Source organism: Columba livia, chromosome 26 (genome assembly GCF_036013475.1).
Source record: "Columba livia isolate bColLiv1 breed racing homer chromosome 26, bColLiv1.pat.W.v2, whole genome shotgun sequence".
Taxonomy (NCBI): domain Eukaryota; kingdom Metazoa; phylum Chordata; class Aves; order Columbiformes; family Columbidae; genus Columba; species Columba livia.
The window spans coordinates 3,044,380-3,058,533 of NC_088627.1; the positions used below are offsets into that span (position 1 = coordinate 3,044,380).

The 14,154-nt window shown below is 46.2% G+C and overlaps 1 protein-coding gene and 1 non-coding gene across 2 annotated transcripts in view; one reads left to right on the forward strand and one right to left on the reverse strand.

Moving 5' to 3' along the window:
* LOC102087592 (uncharacterized) overlaps positions 1-948 on the reverse strand; it is a 102,171-nt gene extending 101,223 nt beyond the window's left edge. Inside the window, exons 1-2 of the transcript XR_010468154.1 lie at positions 805-948; positions 358-432 (exon numbers count right to left, since the gene is read on the reverse strand). This is a non-coding gene — a transcript (uncharacterized LOC102087592). The remainder of the gene's footprint in view (positions 1-357; positions 433-804) is intronic.
* CSMD2 (CUB and Sushi multiple domains 2) overlaps positions 928-14,154 on the forward strand; it is a 264,468-nt gene continuing 251,241 nt past the window's right edge. The window contains exon 1 of the mRNA XM_065041591.1: positions 928-1,068. The gene's annotated coding sequence lies outside the window, so the exon portion shown is untranslated. The remainder of the gene's footprint in view (positions 1,069-14,154) is intronic.

The window sequence follows — 14,154 nt, forward strand, 5'->3', positions numbered from 1 at the left end:
CTGTACAGCCCTGCCCAGAGAAAACCCACCAAGGGCAGCCAGCTGGACCCAGCAAAAAACTATGAGCTAGACAAGCATTTAGAAACACCTGGACTCTACACAAGTTTAAGAAAAAAAACCATAAAGACTCCATCAAACCAAACCTCGAGTGTGCTCTTCATTCAGCTCTGCACTGAGAATTAAATGATTCACAGCTCCTCACCTGTGGGCTGAAAACCAACTGCTTACAAATAAGTATTTTTGTAACCTAATGGGTGTACAGGGCCTGCTCTATGATAGCTTCTACATGCAGACCATGGTTAGTACCAGCAGACAGTACAAACATCTGACCCCCCCCAAAAAAAGACACAGACTTACCCCAGTTTCCACCCAAAGCAGCTTCTCCTGGAGGAATGTTCTAAGGGAGGGTGAGCAGAGCCAGGATCCCAGCACCTTCAAATGAGAACAGGAACCACTGAAAAACCATCAACTCTAAAGAATACCCTGCTTATTCCTCTCCACCCCCTCCACAGCCACAAATAAACGCTTTGGTGCCAATTAGATAATGGCAGACTGATGCGGGCTAAATTAAATTCAGGTGGGATTAAAGCACAACCCCTTTTGTTATTAGAGACAGATGTGAGTAGAAGGTGATTAGGGCAAAAATTGCCAAGACAGAGCAGATAATAAATTTTAGAAAAACTTTTCTTTTTTATGGAAAAAAAGAAAAGTTTGAGATGCTTTGATGGAGTGGGCAAACAACAGGGGGAGGTCCCTCGGTGGAGAGGGGTCGCCGTGCCGCTGTGTCCCCCCGCCATGGCCCACCTGAGGCTTGTTGGTGGCCCTGATTGCTAACACAGCTCAGCTGGGCCATGGTGGGCACAGGAGCGGCTCCAGGTGTGCCCATGCCACAGGATGAAGGACACCAGACAGGACGAGGAGGAGGAAGGGGCAGGTCCTGGGCCCCCGCCCCCGGGGGTGGGCTGTGAGGCTGGGCGGGTTCCAGAACATTCTGCGGCCTGAGCGGGCATCAAACGACACAGGAATCTCTGCTAGAGGTGTTCTGTGCAGTCTTTATAAAGCTTAAAGGTACGTTTTATGCTTTGTTTTTATTTTGGGAGGCCGTTTTTGTGCCTGGAGGTGTGGTGGTCCCTGTGTGAGGTGTTTGCAGCAGCCATGTTTCCACACAGCCCCTGCTGTGGGCAGCCATGCTCCTCACTGCTTTGAGCTTGCTGTGTGTAACTTATCGATTGAAATGGTCTCTGCTGCCTCAAAACTTTTTAGTCAAGCGTTGTCTGTCTTTATAATTGTCTGCATTAACATATTCCTTGCCTGAGTTCCAGTTTAAACTGGAGAGCTTGCGGAGAAGTAAAGTTTTTCCACTTTAAGTAGGAAATAAAGCCAGCAGTGAGTTTGGCTTAGTCTGGTGGTGCAGACTTGGGGGGGAAGGTGTGAGCAGCTGAGAGAATCCCTGATGAGCATTTCAGTTTGCATAGAAACATGCAAATAAGATGTTTTTTGAAGCCATATGGGGAGTCTCACTCTGTTCAAGATGCATCTTAACATCTGCTGGTTACCTCTCACAGCTGAAATCTGAGGTTACCAGCATTATGTTTGTTCAGTATATTTTGAGATCTTGCTGTTTTGTATATAGGTAGTGTGCTTCTATTTTTATTCCAGGAGTGTTGGGGCACACTGGATGTAGACTTACAAGTATATGTGGAAATTTTTGAAAGAACTGGTGCCATATAGAAACGCATTCTGGTAAAGATTCTAATGGCATCTCCAAAGAAAGCTTGAACACTTATATAATTTGTGAACAGAAACCAGACTTGGGGGCAGTGTAGGCACTCACAGACGTTTCAGAGGCACTTAAAAAAGGGCAGTTTAGTGAGGCTGGATGGTGAGGGATGAGGTTTTTGTGCTGCAGCGTTCCATTACAAAGCCGATCTGGGCTGTAAGCGGTTATTGGGGCCTGTGGAGTTGTCCCTTGCAGGGGCCGTTTGTCCTTGCCTGGCCCTTGGTCTTTGCAGCAAGAAAATTAAATTTTACCGAGGCTACTGATAAGCTTTGAGCCAGCTCTGCACGATTGTTTTATGTGTGTCAGGCTGTGTCTGGGCAGGGAAGCAGATTCTTGTGGGTATTGCAAAGCAAGGTACTCCAGACTGCACATTTGAAACCAGCTGTGTGGGCTTTCTGTCTGAATAGCTGGGAAATGTGTAGTTAGTTTACCTGTGTAGGTGAGCCTGAAAACGCACAATGCGCTTCCCTCTGATGGCAGAGAAGCGCTGTTTGTGACTCAGGCTGTTTGACAGCCTGCAGATGTTGGGAAGCACCTCTGCGAAGTTTTCAGGTGACGAGGCTGTGCTGAGTAAAATGGGCTGGCGTCCTTTCCAAGGGCTGTTTGAACCTCTTGTTAGATAAGTCTCTCCTTGTGACTGAGGTGTTTGCAGCTCCCTGGACCTGGCACTGCATCTGTAGGAAACAAGTGTTAGAGATACAAAAGCATCTCTTGTTCCTGCTATGTGTTGGTCCTGGGAGAATCTGTCCCAGGAAACTTCATTAATCAAGAGAACCCCCAAACAGTCTGAAGATTATTTTAATGGAATAGTTATAGCTAATGTAACAAGACATATTCAACGCAGGAAAATATGAACTAAATCCAGGCATGGGAATTAACTGGGAGTGTATGAGGTAACTTAATTATTTACCTAATTCTGTGCTTTGGATGTACCTGGGGGCTCTCACTGTTTCCCTATAAGCAGCTTTGAGTCTGCATAGCATTTACTTTAGACTGAGTGAAACAAGAATAAATATAGCAACAGAAGTAAAATCTTTATTAGAGAGCAGGTGTGCTGATCTCCTCTTTAACATGCCACATTAATTTGGCCTGCGGCAATTGCAGCTACCCCCACTGAAGTGAAGAGCCTTGAAAATACAAAGGTGCAAGAGCAAGAAGACTGTCCCTGTGGAGGTATTTCCCATTGGTGTTTCTTAGTGTGCGGTGGTGATTTAGATGCAATTTTTGTTTTAAAGGGGTTGCTGAACAGGCGTACTCAGGCTACTTCAAAGCAGTACCCAGAAAAGAAAGTGGCTTTGTTCTGGTGTCCCTGAGGAGGATGAGGAGAGGATGCTCATGCAGGCAACACAGTCTGCAGCTGAACTGTCTCCTCTGTGTCTGCTGTTGCCAGTGCTGCCATCCAGGATGATTTGAATCCGATGTTGGGAGTCTCTGAGTAAATTAAGCTTAGGACATCTCGGTCCACCCATGAACACCATGGTGGGGCAGACCCATTTATTGATTGACTCTTACATCAGTAAAAGTCTAGTTATGGACATAAGTATGTCCAACACCATAGTCCCCGGTTCTGGCTTTCAGAAAGTGTAAATCAGTGGAAAACTGTAAGTGCTTAAGTGCTGCTGTAGAGGGAAGCAGAGCCAGTTGTGCTTGCAGGAAAACAGGACGATGGAGGATGGTCTCTCTTCTGGTAGTCACTAAAACTACTGGCCAAATTTTTATTGAAACCTAATAACACAGAGCACCTATTTTATTAAGAAGCATTAAGGTATTTTGAGAAACCTTTTCCTGTTTCAAGATGATTTACTTAATCTCAAGTTTTGTACTGGGAAGAGGTATTGGTGGGTTTTTTTGGCTTTGCTCTCCCTGCCTATGTCTATTATCTAAACTAGGCAGTGAAAAAGGTACCTTTATTTTTCTGTTACATCTTATTCCTTGAAATTTAGCGCTTTGGTATAGAGTTTGTTTCCTAAAGAGCATTGTTCTGAATTAACATGTAGAAGGGCTTTTGGTGCTTCTGTTGTGATGCCTAATTAGAGCAGTAATGTGCCATGGGAAGGAGTTATTTAGGAAGCACAAAGGGTAGGAGAAGCATTCCTGCTTAAACAGAGAGGAAGAGGAGTATCAGACAAGAGGTAAGCCTTGTTTACAGGCTCCTGAGCAAAGGTGATACAGCAGTGAAAAGTTCAGCGACAATAGACTTGTTAAAAGTTGCCCTTGACTGCTTACAGGCATAATTTTAATTTAAATGTAATAAAAACCTAAAAAGGAAAATTAAGATGCAGGAAAGCAGTTAAAAAGCCTGTCTGAAGACAGCTGCAAAATGGTTTTATTCCATGCAAATACAAGAAAACTGTTTGGTTTTTTATTGTCAAACAATAATAGTGCCTTCATTTATACAATGCCTTTTACAGCCAAATCCTTTTCATAGATTACTTTCAAAGCAACACAAAAGTTGATTTATTTTTAAACCCTGTCCTCATAACCCTTTTCTTCCCAGCGGTGCAGCGGCTGTTGGGCACTGTGCAGTGATTTTGGGGCTGTTTGTCCGGGTCAGAAGCAAGTGGGGGCTCCATTGCTGCACATCAACCTCCTTCTCTTAGTGCCAAGCCCAGGGGCAATGCTCCGGCATTAAACCTCTGCTCCCTGGTGCCACACAGCTCAGACCAAGGGTGAGGGATGCTTGTTCTGCCTGGGCTGCCCTTTATCTCAACTGGTAAGTTTTGCTGTTTCCTAGGCAGTCACTTTTCCGGCTGTTTAGTCTTTTTCCCAGTCCGTGTTAGGTCCAGATGCCGATAGATGAGCTCTGTGTTCACAGCTCTCTTTGCAGTCATTTTAGCACAGACAGATCCCTAGGAGGTCTGTGGATTCCACTTCACTTGACCTTCCTAGCAGGCCTGAAAATGAAGTGATCGGCTCTCTTCTTTCGCAACAGGCACAAAAATAGAGGTGGCTGTTTCCCATAGTACCTTTTAAAAACCCCTGCTGCTCTCTACAGAGGGTAATGAATAGCCCTGCTGTGACACGGGTTACATAGACACAGCCCTGTCTAATCTGGGGATCTGGCAGTATTTTGAAAGGTTAGTCAGCATAATCCGTGGATTGCTGGGGGGTCGGGGGATTGAGGCACATGAGCTCTCTGAGCTGTGCATCGGTAAATCCCTTGGACTTCAGCTGGAGGTGTAAGGCCATAGCCACAGCTCTGCATGGTGGAAGGGATTTTGTGTGTAGCTGTGAAATGGCCACTGCTCTAATGATCTGGATTTTTCTGTCCTTTTCTGTGATGGGAGGTCAGAGCACTGTGGAATAAGGTTGATTTGTCCTGTTTGCTTGGACTGCCTTGACTTTCTGCTCAGATTCAGAGATGTGAATGGGTAAGAATGCTCTTGGTGTGAGCAGGAGCGAAAGCAGTGGAAGGTACAGGTGGGAAAAAGTAGATGTGATATCAGACCATCCAAAGGAAAAGTTAGACCTGAACACTTAATTTCAGACATGAGAGGCTACAGCAGGTCTGCTGCCAATTGTTCTTGGGTACCTTAATCCCTTGAGTATCTACTATATGTCTCTGGCTCCCCAAGGGAGCAGCTGACTGGATAAGCGGTAATTACATGTCTAATGTCAGGAAAGCAAATCAATGGCAGAACCTAAAACTAGAAGCCCCAAGAATCCTGACTTGAAGCTTTGTGCTTGAAAGGCAGGAACTGAATCTTTCACTGGGTGAGGAACTTGAAACCTCCAGCCAATTAATAACTGCTATAAAATACTGCTTTAGTCTAAAAATGCTGAGAGGGAATTTAATGTACCTTAAGGAGGGCAGGGGTTACAGCTTAATTAATTAAGTTTTGGAAGGTCTGTAATCCTTGGACAAAGCGCTCTGTGTAAATGTAGTATGCAATGGCTACTCCTAATGCAACTGTTCTAGTTTCACATGGACTAGGGACATGAGGTGCTTTTAAAAGAGAATTGTTGTGATGATACTGTTTCAAAAAAAAAAAGAGAGATTGGGAACCTGGCTGGTGATGGCCAAGGCAGATGACTTGCAGACCTCTTGTCTGCTGGGGTGAGTGTGACACTTGGGCTTCTCAGCCTCTTTCCCTGCAGGCTGGGAGTGATGGGGGGTATTACAGCTGTCAGTGTGTGTATCGCTATCTTCAACAATCAGTTTAACCGCAGGGACCACAGCCCCTCAGTTAACTGCTCGTTGGTTGATGTGCCTCAGTTACTGAACAGTATCAGCTTAATCCACGAGGGTGGTTTGCTGCGCTAGTGCGACACGCTGCAGCATGTGCATGGTTAACCTGAGCTGATCAAGCAGTACCTCAGCCACCATTGTGCACATACAGCTTTGTCATCTGCTGCCCTGGTGACAGGGTTTGAGTTACAGGAGCCCTTGCGTGGCTGTAGGTGCCCCGCGGGACAGGACCTTGCAGGACCTGAGAGCAGCGGGGATGTTGTGGTGACTTAGAGCTGCGTGACCTTGTGCTGAGCAAGTGCGAAGGACGTGAGCTGCCTTTCTCCTGGAGCAGGTACCTGTCTGCACAGAGGCATGGGGACTTGGGTCACCAGGACATGTCTGTCAGTGCCGGTGTGAACAATGCAGCGGCCTGGGACATCCCTGGAGAGGAGAGCTCTAGTGCCATCAGCGCTGCTGTCTGTGCTGCTGCAGGAGCTCTCGCAGTGCACTTCAGAAGGGCTGCTTTTCATCCTCTCTGTTCACAGGGGGGTGTTAAGTCATGTCACTTCACCCCAGCGTGGTGGCTGCTTTGTCCCAGCTGAGGCTGGCTGTCCTGCTGTCTGGCTCTGAAGAAGCTGACGCTGAGGGTCGTGCACTTGATTCTGAGCACATCCTCCCCACCGAGCTGGAGCAGAGACATCACACAGACCTGAAGCTTTCTGTCCCTGCCTCCTACTGCAAGTGACACTTGGCAGCTGCTTTGAGAGCCAGAGGGGCAGAAAGACGTGGGGGTGGCTGTCGTGTTCCCGAGATCCCTGTCCTCGGTGGGGCTCCTGCTGGGAGCATGGGATGCGTCTTGGAGCTGCCTGGAGAACAGTGGGAAGCGACAGAACTTCGCAGAGCTCCTCACTGGGGCCGGGCAGGAGCATATGGGCCTCTCATGCATGGTTTGTCTCTGTCGTTGGAGTAATTGCTCATCTGGCTAAAAGCCATTCCAATTCAGATGTTGAAGAGGAGCTGCTGGAGACACTTTCCAGGTTTCGGCCCTCCCCCCTCGCCACCTTCTTGCTGTCCTGATTAAATCTGATATTAAAATAAGACATTAAAAACACTATCATAAAGCTTTAATCTGAGGCACATAAGCCTCTTTCTAATTTGTTAGGTCATTAGCAAGGCAAAATAAAGAGAAATGAGTTTGTGGAGTCTAGAATGTTTGAGGAATCAGCATTTTGAGGATGGGGCTATTATTTGTTTTTCAGTGAGCATGTGCTCCGCTGAGTGGGCTTGGCAGCGGTGTGTTGTCTAAACCTGGCGTTTTAACAGCGTCGCACGGAGCGGCGCCAAACGTGGCAGTTGTGCTTGTTGGTGCTTTGGGAGTTTGCGCTGCCAGACCAAGAGCTGGGATTCCCTCTTCTCCTTCCAACACCGTGAGACTTTCTTAATGTATGTTTGAATTCAGCTTGTGGGGTTTTTGAGCCCTTTGACTCTTTGCATCTCTTGCCTGCAATTGTGAGGATTTAGTCTGTCTCGTTTTGCTCAGTGAAAGCCACATCATTTGATTATGGGAACGTGGCTTCCAATAAAGCACAAGTAGCGCAGTCAGCGGTAGAGATGGGTCTTCCTCCTGCGTGCATCATATATAGTCACCATGTCACAAACTCTCTGAAAAGCCCTTTTGAATGGCGCTGAGGCTCATGAGAACTAAGGATTGTACAACCTCTGGGGTCAGAATTGCTCTGTTGTTAGTGGTTTCCTCCACCAGCCCCACTTTGTGTGTTGTGAAGCTTGGCCGTGTGGTTCACGCTGCATCTCCGTTTCAGGCGAGGAAAGGTTCTTGCATTAACATTTTTTTTTAGGAAGCAAAAACTTGAGCAGTAGTTGTGCATTTGCTTGATGAATCTTCTTCCCTGCATATGTTCAGTGCTTGGATGAATGGGTTATTTAAGTGTATTTGAAGGTTATGACAGACACCTGTAAACAGACAGATATTGATAAAAATGTCATTTGGAACCAGATATCTGCCTTTCTTGCAATTCAATTACTATGATGGCAAACAGCCCAGAACTAGCAGCAAAGTGCATTAACCTGCAGTGCGATGGGCAGGCTGTCCTTAGAGCAAACATGATCAGGGCCTTATTTACCTCTTGCTTTGATGTAACTCCAGGCGTTAATGGAGTTATTTGTAATTTACACCAGAACAAACCAGGATGTGTATCTATGGCCATACTGTGGGCTTGTTAAACCACAGCAGATCAGCTCAATGGTGCCAAGGCCGGTACCTGAAGGCTCCAGTCCTACCTGCTCCTCCAGTTGCCCAGACTTGCTCCAAACAAGTCACTTCACCGTGGAACATGCTTTGGGTTTTGCTGCACTGTGAGTCCTGGAGAGCAATATAGTGTCAATGGAAGAGTTACTATTGCACAGTTCTCTAGGTTGGAGTCCAGAGCTGTCCATAATGAAATGATTATTTAGTGATAGTTTTTGCTTTCAGAGGAGAAGTGAAACCAAAAAGACAAGGTTAATGGGAGTTGCATTTCATCTGGATTGCTCTTATTTCCTGTTTTATAAGCTTACGTTCTGTGCAGGTGCTTGGTTTATATCTTCATGCTGTCAATAAGCCCAGTGCGTTAGAGCAGACAGGATTAATGCAGATTTTAAGAGCTATATTTAGAAGTAATTTAGCTATCATCAGTCAGAAGGGTGGGGAGAGATGTGATGGTTATTCATACTGATTGAAAATTCTATTGATAGAGATAGTTATTAACCCTAAACATGTCTTGCCATCGTGCTTTCACGTCTCAAACAAGAAGAAAATCAACCCTTGAAATTCAGATAGAGGTAGAATTCCAGTGGAGAGGTGAGCTGTGGTGAGCTGGCTATAGGAGCGGCCACTGGGGCTGGCTGGGTGGCACTGGGACAAGTGACAAGCAGCAGCTGCTGATGGGTTTCTTTGGATGGCACAGGTGTTGAATGTGTTTAGAATTTGGGGGGTGTGTTTTAACTTTCCTTCTTGAGCAAGCAATGAATGTACTTGCTCATATTAAATTTCTGCCTTTTTTATTTTTTCCCAGAGATAGGAGGGGAAGAAAATAGTCTGTTAGTGAGTGATCTCTGCCTTATGAGCAAGCAAGATCAAAATGCTCCTGCTCTGATTGATGGTAATTAGGCTGAGGAGCCATGGGGCAGGAGGAGTCCAGTGAAGAACCAAGTGCTGGGCACTCAATACAGTTTCATCTTGGTTTCTAAAGGCTCTGCCCTGCACTCTCTGCTCCCTCATTGCATTTCCTGAGCAGAGATTTCATTTCAGATAGTGCAGTCAGCGCTTCACACTTTTAGGAGCATTTATAAAATGGAATTACCAGAAATAATCATGATAATTAACATATAGAGTTATAAGGAGGAAGATTAATTACAAATCTGTAATTCATCTGTAAAATATAAACCATGAGGAGAGCTAGAGTAGGTTAGCAACAGCGGGGTGCACTTGGAGATGTGCACCCAAGGAACTCAGCCTGTGCTGCTGTGCAGCCTGAGCCTCTTGGCACTGGGAGAAGAAGGGAAACTGAGGCACTGAGAGGTGAAGTGGCTGGTCTTTGTTACCCAGAAAATCACGGAATCGACTGGATTGGAAAAGCCCTCAGAGATCGTCAAGTCCAACCCTTGGTCCAACTCCAGTCCATTGACTAGATCATGGCACTAAGTGCCATGTCCAGTCTCAGTTTAAAAACCTCCAGGGCCGGTGAGTCCAGCACCTCCCTGGGCAGCCATTCCAATGCCTGACCACTCTCTCTGCAAAGAATTGCTTTCTAATCTCCAGCCTCAGTTTCCCCTGGCAGAGTTGAAGCCCATGGCCCCTTGTCCTATTGCTGACTGCCTGGAGAAGAGCCCAATCCCCACCTGGCTAGAACTGCCCTTCAGGTAGTTCTAGAGAGTGCTGAGCTCAGCTCTAAGCCTCCTCTTCTCCAGACTGAACAAGCCCAGCTCCCTCAGCCTCTCCCCATAGGGCTTGTGTTCCAGTCCCTTCCCCAGTCTTGTTGCTCTTCTCTGGACCCGCTCCAGCACTTCAATCTCTTTCCTGAGCTGAGGGGCCCAGAACTGAACACAATACTCCAGGTGTGGCCTCACCTCAGATGGGAATGAGACCTGAAAGACCTGACTCTGCTGCTTGCCGTGATTGAGGGACAGAAATCCTTTTTCATTATACTGAGTGTTTTCTGTGTTAGAATTTCAAGGAGTTGCACAGGAGCTCAGTGGCGTTGCTGGGAGCTCGGTGTGTCTGGATGCTGGTCTGACCAGCAGTGTGCTCCAGCACGGCTCTCAGCACCAGCGGACGCTGCCCCGTTTGATGTGACAATCTATTGAATCGCATGGGGTTATTTTATGAAGGGAGGAGGGTCTGGGAGGTGATGCCAGACTGCAGAATGCTGTTCGTTCCAGGGCAGGGGGTTCTGCCTTATTACAGTGATTGTAGGGGAGGGCTCATTCCTACAACTAATTGCCTTTTTTTTATTTTTTTAAGATGCAAGCAGTTGATAATGACCGTAATTAAGACCATAGAAACAAGGTCAAGCCCAAGAACATTACCCATGAAAAGTCACTTTCCCGAAAGTCATGTCAAAATCATTGCCTTGAAGTAGCTTTAAAAAAAAATATATAAAGGAGGCAACTGATGATGAGCTGTTTGAATTATGTAAATGCTCAGGTATCCATGGGGTTTGACCTTTTTGCAGATGTAATTTAGCATTCAAGACACTGTCATCTTGCTGCCAAAGTCAAATTAGATGCTTGCTACTGCAATTGATAGCTGATATCCGATCTCCTTCAAGAACAGGCAGCACAGAAAAGCAGGCAATGCGATTTGCTACGGGAATGGCAGGCTGCATTTTTAAATATAAAGTGGTTGAAGAGTTTTGGATCCAATTCAGATGAGCAATATGCTTTTATAAAAACATGCACCTGGTTCTTCAGGTCATTATACCCTGGTTTATGCATGTGCAGTGCTGCAGGATGATTCCGGGCTCAGCAGCTCTCCAGGATTGTGTCCCTTGGGCTGGCTTTGGAGCAGCAGGGCGGCTCTGGGCCAGACCTGTTCCTGGCCGCAGGAGCGGGGACAGCGATAGCAGCGTTGCCCAGCATTGCTGCGTTTCCAGCCAGCAGTCAGAGATGGAAGGAGCCGTAACCCAAGCGGGAGCTTGCTCTGAGTGATGCCAGAGATTGTACAATTCCCAGCACAGGTGCAGAAATGGCTTCTGTGCCTGATGCACAGGGGAGTGATACAGATGCAATGCGAAGCTCTGTGCGATCCAAAATCCATGGAAACTACTGATGTCTCTAGCGTGTGGGTTATGTACCTGTGTAAACCTCGCTATCTCCATTTGTCAACCTGCTCCCATCCATGCTGGCAATAAAAAAAAGAGGCAAAAAACCCCCTTGTGTTGTGCTGCGAGCTGGGCTGCTTGCCGGAGGCTGCTCCTGTTCTCCGTGTGCCAGGTGGCTGAGCCAATTGCTTTCCCACCAGGTTTGATCCAAATAGCCTCACCGGCTCCCTTCACACTGAATCAGTGTCTGCTGGAGTAAACAGAGCTGACTCTGAAGAAGCACCTTCTCCTTCTGGCCCTCGTCTGACCACAGCATCTGAAAAAAGCCTCTGCTCCTCACTTCAGCTCTTGGGAACCGGCGATTCTTTTTGCTCATATCAAAAAGGCTTCCCTAGAGCTGTGGTTGCACAGGAATGTTTCCTGGCTACACCGAAGCCATCCCGAGGCTTCTGCTTGCATCATCCTTTTCTGAGAGTAGTTTGGGTTCAGATGTACATCTGTCCTTCATACAGGTAAAGCTCTGCTGCTTGCACAGACAGGGCAGATAGTAGAAGCTGTTGAGTGGCTGCCTGGCTTGCATGCTTGGAAATGGACTTGCTGCTGTTTGTTGTAGATATGCAAAGGATAACCCAAAATGCACATCTTCAACAGGACGATTTTAGGGGTTTGCTGTGAGTCTGTGCAAATTAGGAAATGACTATAAAAGAGCAGCAATGAAAGATGGGGCTGGTTTTGTGCCTGGGCGCAGCAGCACGCTGCAGGCTGCCGTTGGCATTTTCCCTCAGCATTAGCCCAGTAATTTTCCCCGAAGTTGCTCTTTATTTCCAAGGAACAAATGAGAGCTAAAGCTGGCTCCAGATTCCTGCCTGTAATTGCTCCTGTGTTGTTGCCAGGAGTTAACTTCTAATCTGGTGTAAATTGTTACTGTTCAAGTTCTTTCCACCTTGTGCCTTCAGTGCAGCCCTTTCTACCCTAAACCAGCAGAAAATCTAGGCCACGTTTTATTACAATAAATCCTTTTCCCTTTCTAAAGGGTTATTTTTGGGGTGGCGGGTGCTTTGGCCCCAACTTTTAAATGGTGCTCCTGATTGCAGGATGTGGAAAAGAACACTTGACTGGATCCAGCTGTGTTGCCTTTACTGTTTAATGGTTCAATTCAAATGCAGGTTTTGTATTTCATGCTTCATTATTTTTTCTTCCCCGTTGTGTGGCCATTTGTAAACTGAAGGTGAATTGCACAATGTTTTCCTTTCAGGCGTGCAAAGAGGACAAATATTGAGGATAATTTGAGAACTTCTTTCCTCTGCTTGATACATTGGTAATGTTTGAGTGGCTTTTACAATTCTCAGGCCTGGAGATGCTGCGGGAAGGTGCTGGTAGAGCTGAGGTGGGTCCTGGCTTAAATCTGCTTTGCCTCCTATTCTTCACTATGCTGAGAAGGAGTCGAGGTGCCCTCCCTTGTTCGTGAATCCAGAAGTCTCGAGGCATGCGCTCTTCATAGATGCCGTGGCTGTGATAACACAGTGTTCTTGGAATGTAATAACTTGTCCTGACAAAAAGCCATTAGCCAGACAGGCAAGACTGTGTCTTACCCTGTAGCTGTGCCTGCAAAGCAGAGGCAGAATAAATTTTGCTCATTAAAAGCAAACATTTGAAAGCAGTGCTGCCTCTCCTCTGCTCAGATGGTCTGTCCAGCACAGGGAAAGGAAATGCTAACCCACTGGAAAAAACAAATGTGCATTTGGGCTTTTGCTCTCCCTGCCAGAGTTAGCAAATTAAGGATGCTCCTAGCTTGGCATCTAGGCTACGTCTACTCGTATTTCTATTTGCAAAATGTCTGTGAGCAGAATCTGAGGGGAAGTGTGTCGTATGATTTCCAGCAGTCTGTTCACCTACTTTTAATAACTAACAGACAAGACTTACTCATACGTAAATATAACAGGGTAAAGAATTATATTGGGAGCTCTCCCTCTTTTAACCCCAGTAGCTCTTGTTAGTGCAGCTGGTGCTTTCTTTATGAACTTTGTGCATTTACAGTACTCCGTCAGTCCAGTAAACCTCTGCTTTGGAGGTTTATTTGCCATGGACCCGAGTCTGTGCGGAATGGCCCCAGCTTGGTCCCAGGGCACTATATGGTGCTGTGCAGAATTTGCCCTCTCTATGATAAATGTTGGGGGCTAAAATGAAACTGAGTGAAATGAATTGTCTCGGGGTGCTACCGAAAGGAATCACCAGCACTGATCACAAAGACTTATCACTTGATGGGCCGGATGGCTTCTACTTTTCTAGCTTTGGTTTTCTCAGCCCACTCTGTAAAACATTCCTCCATTTATAAGGATATTACAGTTTGTTCTTGCCATAATGTGTTTATTTTCTCTTCCAACAGATGTTAAGCAATTAGTGAACATGGCAGAGCAACATATTTATACAAATGAAAGGAAGTAAGGAATAAATGCTCTGAATATTATACTTCCTAATAAGATTAATTCAGTAGCGTACAAATGGGGAAGTGCAGCCAGAGCAGCAAGTGGGCATTTATCAGTGACTTGTTTAATATGCAGAGTATTTTATTAAGGTAGGGAAGTAATTGTGCACACCCACCCCATGGATCCCAGTTTTAAGCCCGTACAAATGAGTGGCAGAACAAGCACATTGGTAAAGAACCACTGGATAACAAATTGTACAGAACGGTTAAAAAACCACAGAGCTCAAGTGGTAAGAGCAGAGGCTGGGAAGTGTGGAGAACTGGAACACTTAAGTGACTAGCATTAAAAATACTCCTTCCTCTCTTCCTTTTTTGCAATCCATGTCAGATTCTTCATAACCGGTGGCAACAAACTTCAAACAGTTTCTCATTAATGCAAGAAGCTGGCATCAAAATCTTG